Raw genomic sequence first — 25,448 nt, forward strand, 5'->3', positions numbered from 1 at the left:
TTCACACAGCTTGCAATTTCAAGATGCAAACCATGTCCACAGGAACAGAGAGAAACTCAAGTTTTAGTGCACAGTCCCACCACTCCTGTAAATGTTAAATAACTGAAAATGTTTGTGTAGCTGTCAACCAAAATTGTAGATCTGCAGAACTTTCCATTTTTCACTCTGCCTGCCAGTAAGTAGTTTTTCGTGAATGTGAGACTGAGTTCAGATCCTGCTTATGGCCAGTGTGAAGACATGGGTGATAAAAGAGGAGATTTCACAGTTGTGTTGAGAATGGTGGATGCTGCTAGGAGCAGTGACTAATGTGAACACTTCAAAAAAGAAAACCCTCTTATCAACACTTGTTATACACTGTATACCTGCCTAGCATCACTAAGCTAATCTTCAACAGAGCTGTCCATCCAAAGGCTTATTCTTTTGCACCCTCTGAAGGATATATTTATTTTTTTCTGCAGGAAGGTTTAATGGTTGGATGGAGAAGGTACTTTCATGCAGCATGCATCTTCCTTGTTGCTGGGTGTGATCACAGACTACTTTCTCTTCCAGTCCCAAAGTTCGTAAGGGCACTGCTGTAGCTTGTGTGTGCTCTAAGGTTTCAAATGGGAGATAGAATGCAAACTTTATCAAGGCTATGATTTAAGTTATTACAATGAGATGCTGAAAAGTCTGTCATTTCCAAACTTGATTTTATTAAAATCAGTATGGCAGAAGACATGAGAATAACATTTTTCACTTGAGCTTGATGAAAGCCTCAATTTAGCAAATCCATGACCTATTTTTTGCTTCAACAGCATTTTAAGCATGCAATTTATATGATATAATCAATAGATTTAAATTGTTCTTTTAGCTAGTTCTAGTACATGGAAACCAGTGAAGCTAAGATTACGCAAACAAAGCAAGCAATGTACTTGAGTTGAAAGTTATAGAAAAACATGGAAACAAGCTGTAGGAGCTATAGACCACCTGCCTGAAACAAGAAGCCTTTGTTCTTGATGTTGATCACCCTTTTCCTCCCCTATTTAATTTCTTGTGTGGTTACCCCAGTTGACAGTCTCCTGGTTTTAGGAGATTATCTAATGGCACAGATTGAATTTCTCCCCCTCCCACCCCACAAGTCTTTATTCTGTGTGAACCCACTTACAAATGAGTGTTAATACTTTTTGGATCAGGGAGAAGTTATGAATGGAAGAGGAGTAAATTCAAATCTGTGACAAACAATCAGATCTGGGTCCTGAACGGTAACTAATACCTAAGAAACCACCCATTTGTGCTACTTAGTTACATTGTGAAGTGGCTGGCTGTCACTGGTGACTACCATTCAGTATATGAACTGGAGTAACAATAGCTCTCTCCTTAGTGATGCTGGCAGAAAGTGAGACTTGCAGGGTGACAAACTTTTCATGGGGCTTTCAGTCAAATACTCAATTTGTTTTTCCACAGTGACTCTTTGCTTTTTTTTTTCTTCCCGGTCTCTTTTATTGCATTTGAGAATGACAGGAAGAAATACTAGTCTTGGAGCTGCCTTCTCTATTACCTGTGTGAATTAAGAGCAATGCAGAATGGGTAAAAGGAACTGAGTCCCAATTCTCCGTCACTTTTATAACCTCTCTAGAATCACTTTGCAGAGGTATCATCAATCTAGATACAGCAGCAAGAAACCAGCATGATGTATTTACTGAGCTGCTAACGGTCCTGTGCTGTAACCCCATGGAACCGCTGCTGCGTGGTCTGTAGGCGCCGGGTTTCTGACACAGCAGCATCGCAGACTTGCTGGCTGGGGTACCTACTTGATTGCTTTCCTTCCCTCTGGGGGGGAAGTTTATAGCCTGCTGCCTGTTTGTAACATGACAGTTTAGAAATGCCAGGGACTGGAAATTGGACCAAATGTGCCATTCATAGAGTTACAAATGGGAATCGTTTAAAGCTCAAAACATCTCCTGCTTTTCCTCCCCTCTCTGTTTTCTAAAGGTCAAGCTATTTGTATAGAAACATTAAGCCAGCTGTAGAGAGGTTGTAAGACCATTCCAGCTACACTGTGATGTGATTTTTATCTCCCACCCTAACAGGCAGTGTCAGTCATAATTAGCGTTATACATAAATTCCTTGCTGGGCTGTAGGCTTCACATGATTAGGAACTAAACTATGTGGAGTGCTGCACTTGTGACTCTGTAGTTTCAATTAACAGATTCAGGGATGAAAAACCACAGTGAGAGATGATGGCTGATGTCAGAGAGGTTATCTTTTTTTATAGCAGTTGTCATTTTAAAGGAGAAAACACAAATGAAAGGGGATTTTATTAACCTGACCTGGGAAATGGCTGCCACAGATAGTGTGTCAGCAGGAAAAGCATGGTCAGGCCAAAATCCTTTCCATGACCTTGATCACTGCTGTAATAGTCCTAATCCCCAACGGGTATGGTAATGATACGCAGCACAATCCCGCTGTAGCCTAGCTCTGTTTCCTCGGTGAAGCATGTAAGCAGATTATTACTGGACTGATCAGTGCTCTTGCCAATCAAGAAACTCTTTATTTTAGAGCAAAGCACAAGAAAGCCAGAAGATTAAATAAATACTGCACAGTGCTGGGCAGAGACAGAAATCCACCATTGTTGTCCAGGAAAGTGACCCTGGATTTCTTTCTTTTCTTTGAAATGGACTTCAAGCTCTGGAATCCCATCCCAAGGAACTTTCAAGGGATACCGTACTCAAAGGAGGGGGGGAAAAAAAAAAGTAAAATACATTTATAGGGCCGACATGAGCGTTGGCAAAGCAGGTCTGACTGTCAACAATGACAAGGCACCTACAGGCATTCTCCATACTTGGTCTGTGCCTGAGCTCTGGGGAGCTGGGTGAGGTGACTGCCACAGAAAGATGTTGTTAGGCAGCTGGCTTTTTGAAACAGTGGTTTCTGTCTTGTTCCTCAGGCCCTCAGTAGTATTGGGGCTCTTCTCTGTTCCCCTGGCCTGTCATGCACATTTAGTGCCTGTTCCTGGCTGCTTGCCACACTGCAGCCCTTCAGTTGAAGGGGGGACTAAGATGGTGAGGATGGAGGACTAACTTTTTTCCATTTCTGGGCAGACTTGAGCCAACCTTAGACTTGTATAGATCTTTATTCACAAAAAATGTTTACTTTTATCCTGCAAAACATTAGCCCTATTACAGTTTTTATCAAAAGGAAAATGGAAGACTGACTGGAATTGCTTTATCTGAAAATGCACAGGATGTTATCCCTTATTATGAATGTAACTTGCTAGCCCGGTGCATGTTGCTAGCCAGACTGATGAAAACAGCAGGATTTGTTCTCTGAAACAGGCTTTTCTCCCTGCACAAGCAGCTTGAGAAGTTGGGTTTAGATACTCTCCTTGGATTGGAGGGGATTGAAACCTACGACCCAAATTGTATATGCTAATTTGACTATCTTGGTGTGCTTATTTGGCCCACAGTGTATGAATGGTTGTACCACATTAAAAAATCCAAGACTGGAAGGATAATTTAAAGCTAGAGCCCAGAACATCTTATGAGAAATGAGGCTCTGTTGCCCCTGTACAAGTTAAAAAGTGAGGAAGTTCTATATATACAGACAGAGTGCACTTCAGAAACAGGGATATTACCTCTTCTGGCCTATATTATTTTTGTTTGTATGTTGCTTGTAAGACTGCATGGAGGAAAATTCATGAAAGAAAATGCAATTGAGGATTTGGAAATACCTTCTTATGTTAAAAAAAAATTCTGATTTGTTATCTGTTTTTTTTTTTCCCTGACAGCTTGGAGATAAAATCAGAAATGATGTTCATTATCTACTCTTGCAGACATGAACATAAGTGTAACTTAAGATGAGAAATACTAATAAAAGTGAATAGTGGATGGACTGCTTAGTCAATAAAATTGCTTTTATAAATATCTGCAGAATTGGAGATTAAAAATGCAGCTGCTACTGTGACCATAGAGGCAGGCAGATAATTCTCAAAATAATTTAAATTTAGTTTCTTTCTGTTTAGGGCATACCTGTAAACCGTTTTAAAATTAGTATTTCTAAAACTATATGCACAGTATCTGTGAGGGGAGTGGGGGGAAAAGGTTTTAGCCAGGTTCATGAACAAGAGATTCATAGATGAAAGGGAATGGGCATATATACCCTAATATATTTAATATGACAGTTCTGAATGCTGAAGACACAGAGGCCGTGTCTGCATTCTCTCCCTGAATGCCATCTTTGCTCTCAGGGCACACTGCTGGTTCATGTTCAGCTTGGCACCTACCAACATGTCCAAGGTCTTCCTAGAAGAGCTGCTCCCCAGCCTGCAATATTGTAAGGGGCTCTTGCTTCCTAGGGGCAGGACTCTGCATCTACCCTTGAATTTCATCAGGTTAGTGCTGGCTCATTCCTCCCAGCCTGTCCAGGTCCTTCTGAAAGACAGCCTTGCCCTTGGGAGTATCATCAGTTTGATGTGAGATGGAATTTAGTAACTTGTCTGATGCATAGGACACTATGTTCTTTTATTTATTTGGGTTAACTTTTAAATTTTTGTGCTGCTGGCTTTGACAGCTGCTTTTCAATGGAATAAATACCAGAAAGTTTCCTTGGTGTTACTCACGATATGAGGATGTTCCCCTGTTGTGGAAAAGGAATATAACGCTACAATAAGTATTCCTACTTAGGCCCCCTATAGCCTGCTGAACTCTTCAAGCCTACTATCTGGATTGCTTTTCCTTTCTTCTCTCTGCTAGAGAGAAATCCTCTGGGGAATAGAAGACTTCCAAGGAAAGATCAGTTCATATGCATCTTGGGCATAAAGTTGATGACTTGATTCTAGAGTCAAAAACTTTATCAAGAACATCCTAATCTTATGGAGGAACAAATATATTCTACTTCTCATGTCTGTTTGCATAGCACAGAGCTCTTCTATGGGTCAGGAACTTCTGCCCACCATTTCTGCTTCCCTTTTTGCCTTCAGCACTCCAGGAGCGTGCTGGCTGGAGGGAAGGGATGCTCATATCTTCCAGGAATTTCTTGATTAAGGTACATGAACTACAAGGCTATGGCAAGTAAGTCATGCAGATGGATGTTGCCTGTGTGCTATCTAGGAGGGTCTCAGACCAGCAGGGAAGAGTAGATAGTACTTTCTTGTTCAATAGACTCCTCACTACACACTCATAAGGCTTTGGGTATCCCCTCTTTCAGAAATCGCTTGTAGGTTGAGTGTTCAGATGGAGTGGGAGAAGAGTAAACAATCCCATCTTCCCCTCAACTTTTTACTCACTGATATATGTGGAACAATCAATCAATGCCACTTAGTGCTGGCACAGGGTGACTTTCATGTATACAGATATCTTAGAACTTGGGCTGTTCACATCTTTCAGTATTGGAACTCATCTGCATGTATAAATGTTCTTCTTGATAACTGCTCTCTGTCACATGATTGGAGTGGGCTGCGGTTCCCAGTCTGCATCACTTGGTTCCTCTGGTTGATATTCAGGTCTATCTCCAAGCAGAATGCCTATGAAACGAAGTTTTAAAATGAAAGGGCCCTCTGCTTTCCACATGGATGGGCAACTGTTATGCCCAAAACACAGATGAGGTTTGATTTCACTTTTGACTTTTAATAGCAACTGATAATTGAATAAGAATTTTTAAAAATTATAATTGCTTGCAGTTTAAGGGAAGAACTGTACTGTTCTTTTCCAGCTTGACTCTAAACACCCTTCTGGTTCTCTTAGCAACTGTTCTTGAAAGCCTGTCAGCTCCCAAAGCAGCACTTGCTAACACTTGCTCTCCTTCGCTCAGTGGGAATAAACCAGGTCTCCTGGGGGACAGTGAGAGCTGGATGGGTTTTCTTCATAAATCTGGGCTTCTTGTGTGACAATGCAGGGAGAGTGTTAAAACCAAATGACTTAACTGCAGCCTTCCTGACTGCTAAGAAGGATCAGCCATAATACGGGAGAACAGAACTGAAGTTACAGGTAGAATCCTGCTTTCATTTGAAAGTAACATCATTAAAGAAGAAAAAAAATCAGAAATACATTTTTAGAAAGCTAGAAACAAATGTGACTTTTCTAGTACATTTGCAAGGAATTACATCAAACAAACGCTTTCAAGCAGACAACACAATGGCCTATTAGAGAAACACAATGTCACTTTGTAGGTGACTAGAAGTACAAAGTAGAAAGATGATAGTGTCACTAAATGCTTTTTGTGTATTGCAAGGATGGGTGTTTACTGAAATGTTTTCTGGCTGAGTAGAGATACAAGTGCAGATAGATGGGGGCAGGAGGAGGCAAGAAGTCTTTTTTTCCTATGGATCCCTCAATCTTTAGTCTGACTCACGCATTGAAAATTTGTGGGTTCCTTACTGAGGCTTTAACATCATTCAGTTATGAATAGATACCAAGTGAACAGAGACAAGCGTCCATGCCTATTTCTCTCTTCCTTTAAAGTAGTGTCCAGAATGCTATAATCTTGCTATCATTATGGGGGAGAAAAAAACCCCAACAGATTCTGTTCTCTGGAGTGTAGGGAGGAGGTTTTTTAGTTGTTACGTTCTGATGGCACTATAGAAAATCAAGTGTATCTATAAGGTGTGCTGCAAAATGCAGTGTAGCTTGGGGATGTCTCTACTAATTTTAAAGGACTCGAAATATCAGGCGTTATCTAGCTGTCATTATATAGTGCTCTGCACTGACTCACATTGCCATGCTATTTAGGCAAACTACTCCTCAAGAGTTAACTTGATAAGTCCATCACCTTAGCAACCAGAACATTAACATACTACAGCAGCAAAGTATAGCCAGCTTATACTTTGATTTCAGTCATAGGAGTTTGGGGTAGGGATATATGTGCTATAGTGCTGTGCAGGACTGAGATAAAAAGTAATGGTAAAGCTAAAGAACCACCAAATGTAATATTTATTGCGTATCTAATGCCTAGGTAGTTGTGGTGACTGGAGTGGTTTCAAAGTGGAAAAGTAAAATTAATATACAAGCCAGAATGTACAGGCAGATCATTCCACATTCTCTTTCCACTTCTTTGCTTCACCTTCTTTAATTCCATATTTTATTTCTTCTTGAGCAAAAGCTGTCATAAGCTTTTTAGTACTCCTTATTTTTTTCTGTCATTCATGCATTTCATCCAATATGCAAAACATTGCATAAATGGAAAATACTTTAAAAGCAGCAAATATGTAGCAAGTGGCAGGTACCTGGCAGAACATGATCTAAGAGAACAAACAGAGCACTTAATCTGACAGACAAATTCCAGTTTAATTTTAAGGTGTGTTTTTAATTTTTAGGCTCAGTATTTTACTACATACAGATCTGAAGTAGTGAGAAAATCACTATCAGCTGCAACATTGACATCCAGGACAGCCCTGATTCACCTTGTTTTACTGCTTATTGCAGCTGTAGGTGCACTTTTGACTATTTCCTGAATTCCAGTGTGCCCCAAAAGCACTTTAAATGAGACTCTTCTGAATTTAGAACGTACAACTATGTTCTAGTGCTGGGTAGACTGTTACTTCTGATGCACGTGACCTGTTACCATTTCTAGCTTTGGCCCAGAGACGTGAACGTGACTGACCTTGGATGTGTAGGATGCTGAAAGCTACTTTTACGTCAAACCGTTATCTCTCATTTTGAGTTCAGATTCAAATCAAAGTGACCATGAGCAAACTCTAGAGTACCTAAACGGCTGCTCTAAAGCCATATGAAATAGCTCTACAGAACTCCTCTGCTGATCAGTTGAGACAGTTTTATTATTTCAGTGCTGTTTTGCCCATATCTTCAGAGCTATGTTGTAAAAAACTCACTCTGACATTATATCATCACAAAAAACCTCTTCATTTGCCTGTTATGAGAAAGCTTTTTGTTTGTACAGACATTATACTTCTGGAGGCTGGTATCATGTCTATAATCTCATTTAAAGAAAAAGCAAAATATGACTTTTTTTTTTTTACATTATTGCTCGTTCATTCCAGTCTTAGATGCAAAAGGCAAGTCTTGAATGCTGTTGTTTCAAGTCTGCCCTGGTGTGTGCAACACGGACCTAAACAAAAAAACCTGCTGAACATGTATCTTGTATATGAGGGTTATGACGTATATTTAATGCTCTTTTGACAGCCTCTTCAATATTGTGCCCTGGTGATACCCACAGAACTCCAGGTAGTTTGACAAACCTGCATAAGATCATCAATGAGGTGCGGATTTTCACACACAGAAGCAGATGATAAACCAACTAACAGTTCAGGGACACAGGCATCAGGAAATTACAGCAATGGCAGAAATTAAAGACAGTACCAGTGGCCCAGTTTCTGAAGTGATGCAAAATTCTGTACATGATGGTCACTATTATGGAAAAAAAAAGATGAAAAGGACTAGATACTGCATGTTACAGCTGAGCTTTTAAAGTAACCTGGACACTATGCACTAAATATCCTACAACAAGGTCTTTCAGAGTAGTTAAAACACAGAAAAGCACCCTACCAAAATCTAGATTTTGGTGTTTTTTCTTTGATGCTCTTTGTGCCCTGCCATATTCTTTAACCTTTTCACTGTGGAAAGCACTGAATGTGAGACCTAGAGGGGCTGCCTGGGAGACAGAATGAGGAAGTGCCCATGGCGTGTTAGAGAAGCAGTTTGATGGAGAAAGAAACTACTGCCCCTACCAGCATAGAATGTCTGGAGATTAATACAGCTGGGTCATAAACTAAGAGGAAAAGTGTTTGATCCAGGTTTTTCAGCTCACCTTATAGTACATCTTTAAATAAGGCTTTTGTCACAACAAACATTTCCTTCTGAAAGTAGCATAGGCAAATCCTGAAGGAAGCCAGTGACTGTGTTATTTTACTTTCTGTGGAGCCCTTTTCAGGAAGGGCAGAGAACAGCACTTTGAAGGTAAAGAAATTCCTCTCATGCTTCTACTTTTAAGTAGCCAGGCCCCAGCCCTAGCTCTATTTTATTTTTTTATTTTTCTTAAACTTGTTCCTTGCCTCATTCCTGCATCTTAAGAAAGAAAAGAAGGTCCCAGTGCTGTCTTGATTCCTGCAAGTGCATGTTGTATGTGCACTTCTGTGGTTTGGTTTGGGGTTTTTTTAGAACTTAATTTCATCAATGTAAATAGATTAATTTTTTCCATTTTCTTATCCACTGCCCATTCTAGAACAGGAGGCTACCAGAAGAACTGTTTCACTATTTCTGGAAAACACAACTCTCTTAATGCTGAGGTTCTAAACAGCTGTTCTGCCCATGCCCTAGAAATAGGGAACTGAGTACAGACCAGCATAGCTGTGGTTTTATTGATTTCAGTTTTACAGAAGCATTAAAATTGAATACTTTGTCATGGATCCTTAGACCATCTATTTAACAAGAATGATAGATTTGCTGAAATTACTGCTTGTTTCTCTTCCATTTAATGAGTTCCATAACCTGATCACCTCTTACTCATATGAATGTCTGGTTTGCAATGAACCCTGAAGATTTGGGTTCTGTATATAAATCCACATCGTAAAAACAAGAACTCTTGCTGGAATATCTCAGAAGCCAGTGGCGTGGCTAATTAATGACAAAGAACTACCTACATTCTTGTGAATGTCATTTAGACCCTTTGACAAAGAAATATGATAGCTGTCAGAAACTCCTTAGGAGAGTAGCATCAGTTTAGTAAGCAGTGTTGTTGGTTACTTGAAACAGTTTAATTATTAGATAGCCTTGATATTTTCCTCCCACTCCCATATCCATGTTCTACTTTTCTGTGTGATTAGTTTGCTTTGCAAAGAAATTGCATGAAGAAGCATTAAAGGCTAAGTCTTCTTTAAATGATCATATTGTCTTAAATGCTACTCTGGCATCTCTTGGTTGTGGAGTAAAAAAATGATGGGTCTATAGAAATTAACTCTGCTGCCAATAACTGATAAATCGCATAGGAAATTGATTATGAGTTAATCAGAATTAATAGGACAGTTTGACTGTGTCTTCCTGCTTGTTCAGGAATAGACTTATTCTGGAACTGTGGGTGTATATGATAAAACATTTTTAAACAGCATACCCCACTGAAGTTCATAGCTCTAAGCTGAATCATGGGTTTCTGAGTACTGCTGGCATGGATTTATGAATTCATTATCTGCATTTAATCATACACAAAGAAACCTTGATCTTTTGATTCACACCTTCAGCTTTTCATCATAAATTAAGACTGATACCAAGAGTGCAAAGCTAAAATTCTTGAAAAATAATCTTTTGAGTCTTTGCCAATGACAATGGTTTCCACTCAGATTATCAGATTTGCCAAACATGCTGATGTGTTAGGTTAATATTTAGGAAAAAGAGAATGCTCCTTTGTATATGATTAGAAAATGAGTTTGAAACATGATTTTTGTTGATACCTGTTCTTTTTACAATATTTCCCCAAATTCTATTAAAAAATTTAAAGATGCTTTATCTAATTGGATGGCTGTTTCTAGCTGTGCTTTTTGAAATAGTTCTGTTTTCACATCTATTTCTTTTTTTATTTCTGAATGCATGCAGCTGCTGTCTAAAGTTCTCATGCATGCTACGTGGAAGGTGTGTATTTTCTTAAGTCTGTATCTGTAACATATTTAGCAGTCCAGATAAGATACGTCTAGGGCCTAAATAACCTTTGGAACTTCCCTAGCAAAAATGAAATTATTTACATGCACCTTTTATATTTACGATTGTTCTGATCTCTTTTCACCTCTACAGTGTAAGGGAGATGTCTGTAGTTCCTCACTGCACGGAAGAACAGAGGTACTTAATCTTTTCTGCAGTCCAACTTTATGGTAGTAGGTATCTGCTTAGGTTGTGGAGACCTCTGCACAGAGTATCAGAGAAACAAATTGAGCTAGACCAAAGATCTGTTTGGTCCACCATCCTGTCTCTGACAGTGTTAAAATGTCAGAGAATAAGGGCAGAACAAGTTCAGATGTATTCTCAAACTTGAAACATTTTACGAGCACCAACACTGGATACAGCAGGATAATCACCTATTCTGACTGGCTGCTTGTGCTGTGTTAGATGCACCCCATGATGCAGTTTGCCCTTGTCTGCCAGGGCGCACACTGCTGGCTCATATTGAGCCTGCTGTCACCAGCACTCCGTTCTGCAGGGCTGATCTCCAGCCACTCCTCTCCCAGTTTATACTTGTGTCCAGTGTTACTCCATCTCAGGTGCAGAAACCTGTCATTTGGACTTCCTAAATTTCAACCTATTAATCATAGCCCAGTGCTTCAATCTATCTAGATCACTCTACAAGGTGGTCAGAAGAGGTGGTTATCCCACTGCATCCAGTGCTGGTGCAGCCTCCCCTTGAGTAGTGTGTGCAGTTCTGGACCCCGCAATTTAAGAAGGATGTGAAGGTCCTTGAATGTGTCCAGAGGAGGACAACAAAGCTGATGAAAGGGCTGGAAGGAACGTCCTGTGAGGAGGGGCTGAGGACTTTGGGCTTGTCTAGTTTGGAGAAAAGGAGGTTGAGGGGTGACCTCTTTGTTTTCTACAGCTTCCTGAGGAGGGGACATGGAGAGGGAGGTGCTGAGCTCTCCTCCCTGGGACCCAGTGAAAATATGTATGGGAATGATTCAAAACTACATCAGGAGAGGTTTAGACTGGGCATTATGAAGCATTCCTTTGCTGACACAGTGGTCAAACACTCTAACAGGCTTGCTAGAGAGGTGGTTGATGCCCCAAGGCTGTTGTGTTTAAGAGGTATTTGGACAGTGCCCTTAACATGCTTTAACTTTTGGTCAGCACTGAATAGGTCAGGCAGTTGGACAAAATGATTGTTGTAGGTCCCTTCCAACTGAAATAGTCTATTCTAGTCTAAATTTTTAGCTTAGGAGTTCTATGCATTTGTAATGGCTCAATGGATTTACCTGTGACCTTACCCAGTCATTTTTTTACTTCTGGTGTAAAATTTTAACATCCACTACATAACATGGTAAATTCTATAGTTTAACTACATGCTGTGCAAAGAATCAGGCCCTTCTGCATATTCTGAACCAGGCAACTTGTGGCTTTATTGAAGGCCTGCAGCCCTTACATTGGAGCAGGGAGCAATTGATTACTGACTGTCTGTTCCTATCACTATACGTGGATTTTACAGAGCTCTGTCATGTCATGTCCAGTTGTCTCCTTTTGCAGTTGAAAGGTCCTAATTAGTTTTAGTGTATTCTTTTGGAAGTCATTGCATGTTTTAAATCATTATCATTGTCTTTGAGCCCTCTCTGGAGAGAAAGGGAAGGCCAGTGTTGTATATGTTGTTCAGTCATGATCATGCACAATTTGAGAATGATTTGAGAATTTGCTATTTAATCCTTTCTTAATACCTAGCATTTAGTTTGCTTTTCTGACCACTACTGAGAATTGAGTTGACAGTAACCCCAAGAGCACATTTTGATGGCTAGAAAGCTGTTGTTCTGTATATAAATATAGGACTGTTTCTCCCATGCTGCTTTAACTGTAATGAAGATACTTTCTCAGCAACTTCATGAGAAAGTGCAGACATGCTTGCTTTGGTTTCAAGGACTGAAAGTCAACTGTAGGAGAAAATCAGAGAAGAATCCTTAAGGGCAAAAAAACTGAATTTAAACTGACTTTATATCCTGTAATCTCTAAGGGGTGTCATATAAAAAAGTCTGTTTTCTCTTTCTGTATGTTTTTTCCCCTCTCAAAACTCTGAACTTTTGTTATGCATCCATGATACTAAATGGTGCCTATGGGCAGCTGTCAATCTTTTGCTGCATGTTCATGCATTAAATTTTATGTAATGTTAGAGGTAAAATGGTGTCATTAAGAGTAAGCAGTCTTTCTTTCTAGTGTATTGGATACAAAACACTGAAAAACAAGGAAGAAAAATGAATATTTGAAAAAGACACAGGATTTAGGCTTTTTTAGAAAAACCTCTGTTGAGCATTCAACCTTGTCCACCTCCATCTCTTCTCTTTTATAATGGCTAGGCCTTCAAAAGTGAACGCCATTTTGCATTGAGCCATGACTGAGTACAACTCTTGTGTAAATGACAGATTTTGTGCCTGTAATGTCAACAAATCTGGAAAATAAACTATCATTTTGAGGAAGACAGGCACACAAAGTTGCCAGGTGTGTTACTGGGACTATTCCTATGCTCCTAAAAGTTGGCCTGCTTTATCAAAGCCATATCCGTGTTACAGATGTGTACTTCTGAAGTGTGGGGGAAAAATAAGAAAGGATAAAGGAAGACAAAATGTTTTATTGGCTTCTGAAAGTAGACAGATTTTCATAAAATCTCATAAATAGCTCTGTTCCCAGCATACAGACTTACAGAAAGATTTTTATTTCTGTTCCTGCTTATGGACATCTGTTCATATTTCCTGGTGGGAATTCTGGGATTTAAACAGCCATCTGCTTCCTACTGTAGCAGCTCAACAACAAAGGAAACTTTCTCAACTAACAAATAAGAAGCTTTGACTAATATAAAGGCACTGTTAGGAACATATGCTACTTTTTCCTTTTAATCTTAGACGATATATTTTTTAGTCCATTTAGATTACACCAATTTACCAAAACAAACTGAATAAATTGTTCAGCATCTCATGCAGGGAGTCAAAACTCTAAATAAAACTTCAAGTGTACTGCCACTGTGTATTTCTGCATGAGCATGTTGCTGGATTCTGTAACCTAGTAAAGATGAAGAAATTTCATCAAAAGTGGGGTTGTACTACAGGCTTATTTGTTTGAACTAGATGGGGAAAAAAGTACATGGCTTTTAATGTAGAAACCAAACCAGGCCCAACTTGCCAAGGAGGCAGAAGGCATGTGGAAACTGTATAGCTGTCTGTATCGTTCCACTTAAGCTGGACTGGTCAGCATGAAGTATAAGGCTAACAGGGTTGGACAGTTTGACATGTGAGCCTGTCTCCACAATAATCAGAGTATACATCCTTTATGATAGGTTTATGGGCGCTGTGTTGTATATTAACTTCCTATAAGTGATAAATATAAAATATAATGTTAAAAGGGTTGGTCTTCCCTCTCTCCCCCCACCCCGAGGGCATTCAGAGTATTATTGACAGTGCTTTGTATTATGTGAATAATCATATTACACTTCCAAGATATAATCTTTCCCTGAGCACTAAAGAAGATCTTCAAGGATTAATTCTGGGACTGATCTCCATTTAAAGTATGCAGCATATGCATTATATATATATTTAATGAACTGAAATGAAGTTGGAAGTTACTGTCAATACAGAGGAGATTAAAACAGAAGAGCTACAATGACCTAGAAGAACTTAGTGATAAAAGGGGATATAATACAAGATCATAAACAAGAATTTCTGCCATGTAGTAGACATTTATTAAATAGAAGATATATATATATATACTCATTAAATGATTCTGATTCTGGGATGCAATTTTAAGTTTACCCAGACATCCACTGGTCACAAACAGGACATCTGTGAGCCTTGTAATGTACTCTATATTGGTTTTGTTACTGCACTTGGGAAAGATATATTCTGAACAAACTAAAGAAGAGATAGAAAGCTGATCAGAAGAGTGGAGCTTCTGACTTAGAGGTGAGACTTAAAAATTAAGTTAGCATTGACTAAAAGGAGGTTAAGAAGAGATAGGTACGTTGTTCATAAATTCATCAGGAAACAAGCAGCAGGGAGAGTAAACAGTGAAGTAGTCTGGAAGGTGATGTTGTCACAAAAGCAATAGGTATAAGCTAGCTATGAAAATAATTTATAAAGGATATTAGTTTCTAGAATAGCTTTTCAGTGGGAATGGTATGAACAAAGAACAACAACCTTCAGGGAAACTTAAATCACTTTCAGAATGGGATTAAATAATGTATTTTATGACAATCACACACAGTGGTTTCCCATAAGAATTTGGCGAAGGTGACACTCCTGCTCTACTCTGGTCTGGAGAAAGACTGGGACATTCTTTGTGATGGACTTGCCGTCAGGCCATGAAGATGCTTAAGTTGTCTGTTGTTAAGTTCTCTATCATAGTTTTGAACCTTCTGTCCTCATATTTTTTTTAAACTTTTTTGCAGGCTCTATTTACTGCTTATTGCTCTATTTGTAGTTGTGTCTCTTCTCTCCTTTGACATGTATGTTCTCTCCTCCCTGAACCTGTTCTTATCCAATTTAGCGAATCTATTAATGTGACTGGTATGAGTTTGACCATCATGAGGTGCATCCAGCTCTGGCTGTGCAGTTGAATTGTCTGAAGATATCCTCTGCAAATGTCTTTTGCCTGTGTTCCCTAGAAGACAGCCTGAGTCTTCTGGGCATGGAAGTACTTCTTTTGAGAGATCTCTGCCACTTCTGAATTGAACACTTTTAAAGCCACCTTAGTAGCCACATGAGAACTAGTTTAACATCTAGCTAGATGACAATTACCCAGATAAATTCTTGTTTTTAAAAGGGCTAGCAAAAAGAAGAGAAAAAAACCCAACCTACCTGTGGATATGCTGTTTATCATTTTGCTATGGATTTAGTATAACCTGCACATCATCCATGTTTTGAATTCTTACAAGACCATTTATATTAAGCCATGTGTCCTGTTATCATAAGAGACCAAGTCTGGTGCTTCTCACTGCATTTCCATAGTGTTGTTTTCTCTGCGGCTAGGGAGTTTGGGGACCAAGGTTACTACCATGTTAAGTCTTATACTCAGGTTGTGGGTAAGTTTCTGTGATACAGATCCATATTCCATCTTACCCATATTGGTGTTGGTCAAAAAAAAAAAAAAAAAGCCATCTTAGTACACCAAATTTAAAAGGTGTAAATTTGTGTTATTATTGAGATAAAGCCTCCACACTTTACTGATTAGGTGGATTGAGTCTGGCAAACATAAGCCAATTCAGAATCTCGTAACATAGCGAATGTTATCTAAATAATTTTTCATGACAAATTCCAGTGAGTCTGTTGCTGTGGACTACTAATGAGGCACAAATATTAAAGCATCATGGCCAGCCTTGTGTGAAAGATCAATGGAAGAAAAGTAATTTTCTTTGCTCTCAAATTTTCTATAGGCAGGTCATACCATAACTTTTATGCTGCTTTTACATCTGTATGCCCAGATGGGATTTGGTTGAGAATTGTGTTACCACTTAAAGTGCCCCATTGCTAGAAATTTCTATGGTCCTCTTTCCAGATCCACCCCAGTTATGAGTGATGCCAGTTCTACCATGATTAGATGACCCCCTTAGAGAAGGGATATGCCTGTTCTACTTGGAAATGGGCATATAACCTAGAGTTTTCAGAGTAGCTATTGACTTCAGATGAGTTAGCTGGGCTTTTTTTTAAAAGCACTGACTCCTTCAAAGACCTGCTGTTTTCCTACCCATAAGATCACCCAGAAATCATTCATTCTTAAATCTTGGCCACTGTTATTCATGAATTATCTTCCTTTTTGTCCACACAAAACCTTTTTAAGGTATTGAATTATGGTAACTGACACAGCCTGTCAGAAGACTGTTTGCTCTGGAGTCACTTAAAATCAGTGGATGTTGACCAGAGGGTCTCGAGAATATACAGGATTCCCCTCCCACTGGTAATAGAGCTAGAAGATTAGGTACATCCCTTGCCTGCCTAAGCTCTTTGGTGTTGAGTCTGGGAAGACAAAATAGGGAAAATGACCTTTTTACTGCACATACACCAAACAAAAATGTTTGGGAGGGAAATGCTACACATCTGTTCCAATAAGCAAAACAAGACAATTAAAAAGGAAAAAAAAAAAAGGCCCAGAAGAATTAAAAGTACCATTAGATGAGACAAGTCCAAGATGCTGCTGGGATCCATGTACATGCACACAGACCCTGACAATGAATTCTGAGTGGTTACTTGAGACTAACTGTCATTTCAAAACCACTGAAGTTGTCCATGCAAATCCACATTTAATATCCTACTGAGATGCATTTAAAACCGATTTGGAAGATAATATTTATGTGCCTCATAGAAAGGACATGAAAAGAGTATTTTTTTAAAGAGATGAATCCTCAATGATTTTGCTGGGAGCTTGCCTATGGAAGGACAGAGAAATCATTTCACCATCTCTGTCAGTACTGGTGAATGGGACCAAAGGGCCAATCTTTTTTTGGCAACCAAGACTTGGCAAAGAAGCAAGCCCTTGAATTCCTTCCTCCCAGGGGACCTATAAAGCTGCTGCCCCTACCCAGTTAAGCAGCTTTTACAGCAGAAACCCATTCACTTAGCTTTCCAATGCTGGAACAGTCTACTCAAGGTCTGTCTCAGGAACAGGTTAGAATGAGGTCACACGTCTTCATCTAGTTGTGCTTGAATGCTTTCTAGTATGTTTTGCTAAAATCTCTAGGGCCTGATCCCTTGCTGGTGATCAAAACCTTTTCATTAGTGTAAGTAAGGGAGGTTTGACTCTCTCTTACTGGTTTGTCTTTGATGCACCAACTCAACAGAAGAGGCAGAGTCTCTTACACTTCAACCAATTTATTTACTATCACAGTAAGTCTTATTTGTCTCCCTAAACCCAAAGATGACTTGCCTTCTGCTTTGTGTGGCTTTCTGTACGCTTGTTATCCCCTGTCCCTAACTACAGCAGTCAATTTCTACGGGAAACACATTTTTGTACCTGATTTCCCTATTTTGTTCTTATGTTCCTTCAGTGCTCTTAAGTATGGTGCTATCTCAATGTTATGGTCACATTTTCTTTATATAACCATCATCGTTGCACCACCAATGTTTTAATATTTCTCTGACAAGGACTTATTTTTTCCATTTGGATATCTTTTTTCCAATTATTCTTGCCCATATGAGTTTCTGACATAAGAAATAAAACAACCTTCCTTCTGTCAACTAAACTAAAACCAACTTCAGGAGAAATCTTGGCTTTGATTTTATGGAAGTGCAAAGAGAAAACTTTGTGCTGTCTGTGTTAGACTGCAAAATATACCTGGGGTGCTACAGAAATGTAAAACATGCCCTTGACACTAGAGCTGCATGAAACATTATGTGGCTGGTTTTCTGTTTGACCTTTCAACTCAAAATCAGCAATGGAATCCTACAAAACAAAATTGAAATTTCATTTTGTTTAGAAATGTACTATTCCGATCCAGAGAGTTGAAAGAAAAACAAAAGAAGAAACAGGGCTAACTTCTTGGAATCTGGAGTGGTGGTGGGCGAGGTTCTCTTCACTTTTCCTGTAGTCTGGGACTACAGGAGTTGTGCAGGATTTGAGATGGACAGAGTTGCTTCCCTGGCTCAACGTCAGTATGACAGACAATATCTCCCTCATGGTCTCCACCCCCTGGTTGTCTCAAGGACCCCTCTAGCTTCTGCGGTGAGGGGAAAGACAGCGGTTTCCTTCTGCCCATCCTGCTTCTTACGCGGTTGTGGTTTTGTCTTTCCCCCATCACTGCTTTGCTGCTCCTCTGGCCTGGCATGGGTCCTCTGTGGGTCATGGTCTCCTGGGGGCTGCCCTCACCCCACCATGGGAGGGCTACAGCACCTGCCTTTTCCTCCATGGGCCAGAGAATATTCCCCTGGTCTGAGAGAAACTGAGGGGATTGACAGGGGAAACTGTGGAAGTCCTGAGTCACAGTGAGGTACAGAAGACCCTCACAGAAACAGGAAGATAAAGCACGATACAGAGAATGGTGCATGCAGCAACTTCATTTCAAAAGCCCAGTGAAGTGAAAAGGGAACAGTCAGCAGTACAATGAGGGAGGGAACATTAGATCCATTTTTTTTCTGAAATTGAAAAAAAAAAAAGGAACAATCTATAGCTGTGTTTTCTTCTTACAGTTTTGTAAAATTATTTTTAATACAGCTTTTAGACTGAAAGATACTTTTTCATCACTAGACCTATGTATTTTTGGTAGCTCCTAAGTGATTCCTAAACTGGGTGCTCCTTTCAAGCTGCAGTACAGACTGCAGAGTAGTTCTGTGCGATTTTGTTCCCTGTCTTGACTCTTTGAGAGACAATGACAAACTGTTTTCTTGACTTGGCTGGCAACAGAAATGGATCCTTACTTACCAAGAGTGATATAGTCTTTTAGGTCGCACTCTTATTGATCCTATTAGCTTTCTTAGCAATTTATGAATATTTATGACAACATACAAGCTACACAGTTCACTCGGTTCCTTTAGAGAGAAAGTTGTATTAAATTGGACATAGTTCATTGACTTGCAGGCATCAGATATGGCATGTTTTTAACCTCATGTATTTATGCTGAATAAGTCTCCAAATAAATATACAAGTGGTATGCTTTAGCATCTCCCCCTTTCTGTTTTCAGTTGAGTAGGTTGCTTAGAAGTGGACTTGCTGTGGTCTGAACCCTAGTGAAATTCTGATTTACTTAATGAAAAAATCTATTCTGTCCCGTAGGGAGTTTCCAAGAATAGGAAATGGAATTAATTTTAGGACTGCAGCAGGTTTTTGCTACTGTTGAAATAGATTAATTCTTTAATCCTGATATCTTTTTTTTTTGAGACGGGTTTCAGTTGTTTGAAGTCTCATGGCAATATCCAAATTGGGAGCTAGATCCGTAAACACATGAGGAAATACTGCATGTAGCTGACTCGGGGCAAGGATGGTGAATGCGACTCAAAACCATTCTTGTGCATTCATCGTCCTTATGCATTTTTGAGTTTAAATCATCAGCACTAAACTGAAGGGTTCCCCATATATGCAGCACTTGGATTAATGTGCCCATCTCACTATCAATAGCTTACTTGATTTGCATGCAGCTTTAGAAAATAATGTGACTTCTCACACATGTGCGCTGCAGACTGAAGCTTGTAAAGTGTGTCAAACAGGCTTCAAGTTATGATACGGATGTCATTTTCGGTACTGAAGATACCATTCCACATACACACTGTAAAAATAGCAACAGCGATTCCTGGCATCTGCACTGTAGTGGCCTTTCTGCTGTTAGACATGCCCTTATGTCTACCTGAGCACCTCTCCCATCGGTAATTCTTGCTGGGGTGTGCTCTCACAGACAGGTTTCTGTCACAGATGGTGCTGAGGCATTGCCTTATGAGTTGTACTTTGGAGGTTTTGGGGTTTTTTGTGGGTTTTGTTTTTTTTTTTTTTAGTGTAGGAATCTTCTGCTTAACTACTGGGGCTGAGCTGAAGCAATTAAAACTACACAATTAAAAAGAAGTGATAGCTGGGAATGCAACCCACAAACTAGCCTGCTACTGCAGTGTTTTCACAGCTGACTGCATAAGCGGGTATCTGACACAACAAATGTTGCTTTGAGCTCTGTTACCTGCTAAGCCATGGCAGTAATTCCATGGAGGCTTGCTTGTGGGTCTTTATTATTAAAGACTTCTGATTAGAAAATTAAACCAGCAATGTTCTGACTACTCAGAATCTGCCTTTGCAGAAATGAAGGAAATAACAAGGTGAATACTAACAAGGAGGGGGTAAGATACCAGGGACTGCTGTGGTGATCATTTCTCAGCGAGCTCACAGACTCTGTCATTCTTGTGCTGCATAAGAGGGGTGAAATCCTAAAATGCAGGGAATTTTGAGAGTGTTTGTCAAGTCTGTTGTTCATAGATTAAAAGTGTTCTTCAGGGGTGGAACTGTGAAATGGTTATCCAAAGGGGGGGGGGGGGGGGGAAGACACCTCTTTTTAGGAATCCAAACTTGCAGACTCTAAGATGGCTGGTAAATAAGCCAAACTCTGTCCATTAAAGTTAAGTTTTGTAAAATCTCTTCATAACTGTGCAGAAGGTTTAGGAAAGACCAGGCTAACAGAAGGGAATTTAGCACACAGGCTGGAATAAGCATTAGCCAAGGAAGATGAAGGAGCGAGAGGTATGTATTGATGTTCTGAAAGAAGAGTAAAGCAGCAGGCACTGCAGATCAGTTAAAAAGGGAAGAGAAAAACATGAAAATTCAGTTTATGTTACTTGTTCAATTAATTTTATTTACTTTTAACTTTGTGTTATTAGAAATAAATTCTAACACCCTCGTTTCCAAGGTCAGAGTGTATTGTTAGTCTTGATGAGAATCCAGATGTTGAAATGTTTTTTACTTGTCCTATCACAGACATTATGGGATGACTTTCCTATGGACCGTTGCAGAGAGTGTAGTTAAAATAATCTCCTGCTATATCACAACAGATGAAAAAGAAGACTTTGTGATCTTAATAGATAGCAGCTTACATGCACTATTTTCTGAGTTACTGCAGTACCGTTTTGATATTGAGATGAGAAATAATGGGAAAATCAACCTGAAAAAAGTGCTTTTCTGCACTAGGCTGACAAGAAGTCATTATAGACAGGACAACAAAACCTGTCATTTTACAGGAGAAGGATTGCTGGAAACAATCTAGTGTTGTTCTTATTTCTTTTGTAGTGAAGTAGATAATGGTAATCAGTTTGCCTCTTTTTAAGTCTTTATTGGCTTTGCACCTATTCTTAATTATGTATTTGGAACCTGTGAATCTGTCTGATCACTGAAACTGTCACGTTCATTAGTGGCAGCTGGAACTTAGGCCACTTTCATAGTAAACCTACTTCAATATCAATTCGAAAAGGATTTTTCACTTTTAGCAGCTGAGATATGAAGAAATTTGTCTGAAGGCAGAATTTTAGTAGCTTAGTATGTCTGGGTTGTCAGATGGTAGCTTGCTCCTGAACTGTCAGTCCAGTGAGTACCTGAAAATGTAATGTAGTAGTTTCTCCCCTCACCCACACATACATTCACAAAAGGACATATGGGCAAAATGGTTTGAGGAAAAGCAGTAGAGAGCTATTTCAGAGTCATAGCATAGACAGTCCATCAGTTGGTAGAGTTATTTAAGGAAGTGATGACATAAATGCTGCATTTGGCCTCTGATCTTTTAATGCAAGTTCCTTTAGACAGACTTTAACCTTCCTTTCCTTTTCACTGTGTGTACTTACGTGGGTTTTGCTCTTTTTCTACAGTGACTTAGAGAGTTTTTTCCCCCCAGGAATGGCAGTCACTGCTTCATTCCAAAGAGCTGAAAGGAAGATCCATTGCCATGAGTTTTTGGACCCAGATACATGATGGGAATAAAATCAGATTGTAGGTAGGGGAGAGAGTGCTCAGAACTAATTAGCTTTCTTGAATAAGTGTCTTTCAGGGATTCTTAAATTAGATGTACAAAATTATCCATTTTATGAAAAATGAGGCTTCTGTGAATACTTATGGCTAGCCGAGCTCTCTGAGCAGCATTGGTCACACGCTTTGATCTTAGAGATAGAGCAACTGGGAAGCCCTGCCAGCTGGAACACAGAGCGGGTGAAGTCCTCCTTTTCCCTGTACTGGGAAATGGACTGAGGCAGCAGAGACAAGCACTTTGGTTACACAAAGAGAGCCTTGGCACTGCACTTAAGATAGCTTTTTTCTTTTAATTTTCCTGGCAAAACTAAAAACAGCACAGCAAAATAATATTTTCTGACAGTTTTGGGGCTGAGCTCACAACTGTAGCTCCAGTCTTACGGCAGTGTAACTTAACTGATGATTTTCAGCACTGTGATAGTGGAAAAGTCAAAGCAGTTAAGTGATGTGTTAATAACATACAATTACATAACTTAAGTTCTCAAAAATGTTGTAGCTCTTTCAGGCAGAGGGAGATTCTAGAGCAAGGGTTGCTTGAAAGCCTTGTCCTCTTCTTATAGATGGTATAGGTGAATAATGTGGTTCACCTACACTGGTTTGTTTATTATCAGTTTCTTTCTTGAGAATGACTGTTTTTTTTCTCAGTGTTGTGCTCCTTCGCTTACCTACTTTAAGTAACCCACTTATCACAGACTCACAGATTCGTCTAGGTTGTAAAAGACCTTGAAGATCATCCAGTCCAACCATTCACCTAACACTGACAGTTCCCAACTACACCATATCCCTCAGCGCTATGTCAACCCAACTCTTAAACACCTCCAGGGATGGGGACTCCACCACCTCCCTGGGCAGCCCCTTCCAACACCTAACAACCCATTCTGTAAAGAAATGCTTCCTCATATCTAGTCTATATCCCTGATCTTGTAATCTATGTGGTCTTCAGTGTAGATACTTGAATTTAAACTTCCTTAAAGGTAGAGAGTATGGAGAGCAATGGGAAGGGGGAGAGCCCGGAGGAATTACATCATGGAGAATGCTACAGGCTGGCACAAGCTCAGTGTGCCTTGGTGTACTGCAGACCTTGGTTGTGTGACCTTGTGTAGAGCAGGAAGGATGTGGTGTTTCTTGACAGTGTTTCAAGTTTGTCCTATGTGATTTTGATTTCTTTGGAAGGCACTGGAATGTCAGCTAATGTTCTCTGTTTTGGAAGGACGGTTGTGAATATAGGCATCTGACATTTTTTCTTTCAGGCTTTCTATTATTTCCAGTCTTTTACCATTTTCAGATTGCTTTTGTTTTGCAATCTGGACACATTTTCTCTCACTGTTTGAATTTAATCCAAAGATTCTGAGGAAAATGCTTTAAAATGGCTCACAATTCTGTGGGGCTTTGAGGGGAATTGAGGCCCTTTTGCATCTATTAGGAGGATTTAACATCTCCTGTCAGAAGCCCTGGGATATCCTAACGAGGGTCGTTCTTCACGATAGCATGCTGGTTGATATTAGTGTTCCTTAGGGAACTCTCTTTGTGAGAAAACAGTCTTTGGAAAACAGTTAGCCAAAGTAGCTCATACTAATAACACACTATGTGTGGACAGGACCATCATCTAGTGGGGATTGTAGTTTTGCTCTTGGGGAACATCTTGGGTAGATCTAAACCATTCTTTTCTAAGGAAGCTTATGCTTTCACCTGACTATAACCAGGGGTAATGAAGGTAATGATGGATTGCACCTTAATAATTAGCAGCCGTACATGTCATGAAGCATTCCCCTCAGTCACCTTAAGATACCTGGTATCTTTTGTAATCATTTTTGTCTGCTTTTGAAACAGTTTATTACAGCGTTCACAGCACAACCATTTCATCACAGAGTCCAGTCATTACTGCGTAATTTGAGTTATTAACAGGGTAGTTTTTACTTGCTATTTTGTTAATATAAACCCTGGAAAATGTCGATTTTCTTTTAAGGCCAGCAGGTGGTTTGTTCTCCCCACACCTAGCCTAAGTTTTATAATGCTTTTAACTGCTTCAGACTTCACAGATGATGTCAGCAACAAGGCTTTGTAGGTAGCTGGTGGAAAAGCATCCTTCTCCTCATGACCCCCCTTTCCTCCCTTCCTTCACGTCAGCCTTTAGTATATAGTTTGTGTACACCTTTGCATCAGGTTTCTGTGTCTAGGGAAGTAGTTTTTGAATAAATACAAGCTGATGTAGCAATATTTTTAGAGAGCAATTATTAGCTAATGAATGGAGCACTAGACTGAAATTCAAGATATCTACACTGCCTTAGACTATGCAAAGTGGTTTACAATGACGTTTACAAAGAAAATGGTAAAACTGATTATGCATTCCTTATTAGACAAAGTGTACTCAGTTTTGAAGTAGAGAGAAAGGAAATGTGTGAATCAATCATCCCAAGAACTCCCTTTGGGACCCAGGGTGGAACTGGTGCATTAATTTCCTTATCATCGCTGACACCAGAAATTTCCACTGGCAAAGTTCTATAGTTATCCTATGTCTTCCACCTATACAGCCCTGATTATACAAATGAAAGCCTCATCTATGTGGTTTTATCCATGATGTTTATTTATTCTATGTACTATGCTTTTGTGTTTTGAAGAATTAGCTGCCTATAGCCCTGGGTGAAGAAAGGCGGAGAGCAAGGTAGTGGAAGCACATTCTGTTCCTGAACTGGTATTTCTGATACCTTCAGTAGCTGCTGTGGGTACTTAAACAGGTTTAAATTACTGCTAAAGGCTAACTTGAATGCAGCTGGGGTGTCATTAAAATGTACTAATAGATTATGGTTTTCATTGTGTGGCACCAATGTGGATGACTACAGCTCTTATGACTTCTGTTAAGTCCTGTGCTAGTCCAGAGGAGACAGAAGAACTTTTTATTCTAGCATAATTTGAGTTATTGAGTCAGATGTCTGTAAACCAGCGTCACATTTATTTTAGACTATTGCTGATAATTTCTATGTATTTTCAATGAATTCACAGAATCACAGAATTATCTAGGTTGGAAAGGACCCTGGAGATTATCTAGTCCAACCGTTCTCCTAGCACAGTTCCCAACTACACCATATCCCTCAGCGCTATGTCAACCCAACTCTTAAACACCTCCAGGGATGGGGACTCCACCACCTCCCTGGGCAGCCCATTCCAACGCCTAACAACCCGTTCTGTAAAGAAGTGCTTCCTAATATCTAGTCTGAACTTTCCCTTGTGCAACTTAGGCCATTACCTTTTGTTCTGTTGCTTATTACTTGGTTAAAGAGACTCATCTCCAGCTCTCTGCACCCTCCTTTCAGGTGGCTGTAGAGGGTGATGAGGTCTCCCCTCAGCCTCCTCTTCTCCAGACTAAACAATCTCAGTTCC

This window comes from Athene noctua, chromosome 2, assembly GCF_965140245.1.
Source record: "Athene noctua chromosome 2, bAthNoc1.hap1.1, whole genome shotgun sequence".
In the NCBI taxonomy this organism is placed as follows: Eukaryota; Metazoa; Chordata; class Aves; order Strigiformes; family Strigidae; genus Athene; species Athene noctua.